We start from the raw sequence: 2,500 nt of genomic DNA on the forward strand, positions 1-2,500 counted from the left end.
TGGCTTGTTGTCAGGCCTTTGCCAAACTTGATGCCATGCTGAAGAGCTAATTCAAGCATTTGATCCAGCTGTGTTTGAGCACGTCACACATGCTCCTGCTACTCCCCCTCTTTTAGTGGAACTAGATTCAGTGATTCAAATCGTTGGTACTCTCTGGTCTTCATGTGGTTTCACAAGTCTCAACAGACAACATAAACGCCCCCAAATAAAGTGGAGCAATAAGCACAGCGTGTTGGCTGGCCAGAGTTCTGGACACTGAGTTGCCCAGAGTGTATACAGAGTGTAATTTATTTTCTCAGCGTTTCTCAAATGTTCTTAAATACAGCTTCATCTTTGAACTAAAAACCAGCTTGAAACCATGGCTCTCACTCGAACCCCGAAACAACCTCCAAAGAAAGGAAGTCAAGCGCTCATCTGCCCCGGTGGCCTAATGGATAAGGCACTGGCCTCCTAAGCCAGGGATTGTGGGTTCGAGTCCCATCTGGGATGCTGTGCAGCAGAGTGGCGCAGCGGAAGCGTGCTGGGCCCATAACCCAGAGGTCGATGGATCGAAACCTTCCTCTGCTATGTGTTTTGGATGGCCCGATTCTCTGAACTGTGTCCAAAAACAGACGACAGTCAGGTCCTGTTCCCCCCAAAAATGCAGACAAGTAACCCTGTAGTACAGGCACCGAGTGAGTCAGTCATGTACGATAACTGCCCCCGATCACCAAAGGCGACTCCTTATGTGTACATAGAGCCTAGCACAGGGATTCCAACTCCAGTCCTGGAGAACTACTTTTTTTCTTTAGCTTTTAGATGCATCCTTGTTCTGACACACCTGAATCAATTGAATGGCTTGTTGTAAGGCCTTTGCCAAACTTGATGCCATGCTGAAGAGCTAATTCAAGCATTTGATCCAGCTGTGTTTGAGCACGTCACACATGCTCCTGCTACTCCCCCTCTTTTAGTGGAACTAGATTCAGTGATTCAAATCGTTGGTACTCTCTGGTCTTCATGTGGTTTCACAAGTCTCAACAGACAACATAAACGCCCCCAAATAAAGTGGAGCAATAAGCACAGCGTGTTGGCTGGCCAGAGTTCTGGACACTGAGTTGCCCAGAGTGTATACAGAGTGTAATTTATTTTCTCAGCGTTTCTCAAATGTTCTTAAATAAGCTTCATCTTTGAACTAAAAACCAGCTTGAAACCATGGCTCTCACTCGAACCCCCGAAACAACCTCCAAAGAAAGGAAGTCAAGCGCTCATCTGCCCCGGTGGCCTAATGGATAAGGCACTGGCCTTCTAAGCCAGGGATTGTGGGTTCGAGTCCCATCTGGGGTGCTGTGCAGCAGAGTGGCGCAGCGGAAGCGTGCTGGGCCCATAACCCAGAGGTCGATGGATCGAAACCATCCTCTGCTATGTGTTTTGGATGGCCCGATGTTCTGAACTGTGTCCAAAAACAGACAACAGTCAGGTCCTGTTCCCCAAAAACGCAGACAAGTAACCCTGTAGTACAGGCACCGAGTGAGTCAGTCATGTACGATAACTGCCCCCGATCACCAAAGGCGACTCCTTATGTGTACATAGAGCCTAGCAAATGGACTCCAACTCCAGTCCTGGAGAACTCCTTTTTTTTATTTAGCTTTTAGATGCATCCTTGTTCTGACACACCTGAATCAATTGAATGGCTTGTTGTCAGGCCTTTGCCAAACTTGATGCCATGCTGAAGAGCTAATTCAAGCATTTGATCCAGCTGTGTTTGAGCACGTCACACATGCTCCTGCTACTCCCCCTCTTTTAGTGGAACTAGATTCAGTGATTCAAATCGTTGGTACTCTCTGGTCTTCATGTGGTTTCACAAGTCTCAACAGACAACATAAACGCCCCCAAATAAAGTGGAGCAATAAGCACAGCGTGTTGGCTGGCCAGAGTTCTGGACACTGAGTTGCCCAGAGTGTAATTTATTTTCTCAGCGTTTCTCAAATGTTCTTAAATAAGCTTCATCTTTGAACTAAAAACCAGCTTGAAACCATGGCTCTCACTCGAACCCCCGAAACAACCTCCAAAGAAAGGAAGTCAAGCGCTCATCTGCCCCGGTGGCCTAATGGATAAGGCACTGGCCTCCTAAGCCAGGGATTGTGGGTTCGAGTCCCATCTGGGGTGCTGTGCAGCAGAGTGGCGCAGCGCAAGCGTGCTGGGCCCATAACCCAGAGGTCGATGGATCGAAACCATCCTCTGCTATGTGTTTTGGATGGCCCGATGTTCTGAACTGTGTCCAAAAACAGACGACACTCAGGTCCTGTTCCCCCCCAAAAATGCAGACAAGTAACCCTGTAGTACAGGCACCGAGTGAGTCAGTCATGTACCATAACTGCCCCCGATCACCAAAGGCGACTCCTTATGTGTACATAGAGCCTAGCACAGGGATTCCAACTCCAGTCCTGGAGAACTACTTTTTTTTATTTAGCTTTTAGATGCATCCTTGTTCTGACACACCTGAATCAAATGAATGGCTTGT

General features: G+C 47.9%; 1 protein-coding gene and 3 non-coding genes across 4 annotated transcripts in view; all 4 read left to right on the forward strand.

Moving 5' to 3' along the window:
• LOC146608136 (copper-transporting ATPase 2-like) overlaps nucleotides 1-2,500 on the forward strand; it is a 61,085-nt gene that overhangs the window by 11,924 nt on the left and 46,661 nt on the right. The gene's annotated exons all lie outside the window — the stretch shown is intronic.
• On the forward strand, nucleotides 417-489 carry trnar-ccu (transfer RNA arginine (anticodon CCU)). The gene has a single exon. It is a non-coding gene; the product is annotated as a tRNA-Arg (tRNA).
• trnar-ucu (transfer RNA arginine (anticodon UCU)) lies at nucleotides 1,251-1,323 on the forward strand. The gene has a single exon. It is a non-coding gene; the product is annotated as a tRNA-Arg (tRNA).
• On the forward strand, nucleotides 2,073-2,145 carry trnar-ccu (transfer RNA arginine (anticodon CCU)). Its single transcript has one exon. It is a non-coding gene; the product is annotated as a tRNA-Arg (tRNA).

The sequence above is a fragment of the Diplotaxodon limnothrissa genome, linkage group LG23 (genome assembly GCF_057381915.1).
Source record: "Diplotaxodon limnothrissa isolate DT_005_m linkage group LG23, D_limnothrissa_male_GT1.1, whole genome shotgun sequence".
Classification (NCBI taxonomy): domain Eukaryota; kingdom Metazoa; phylum Chordata; class Actinopteri; order Cichliformes; family Cichlidae; genus Diplotaxodon; species Diplotaxodon limnothrissa.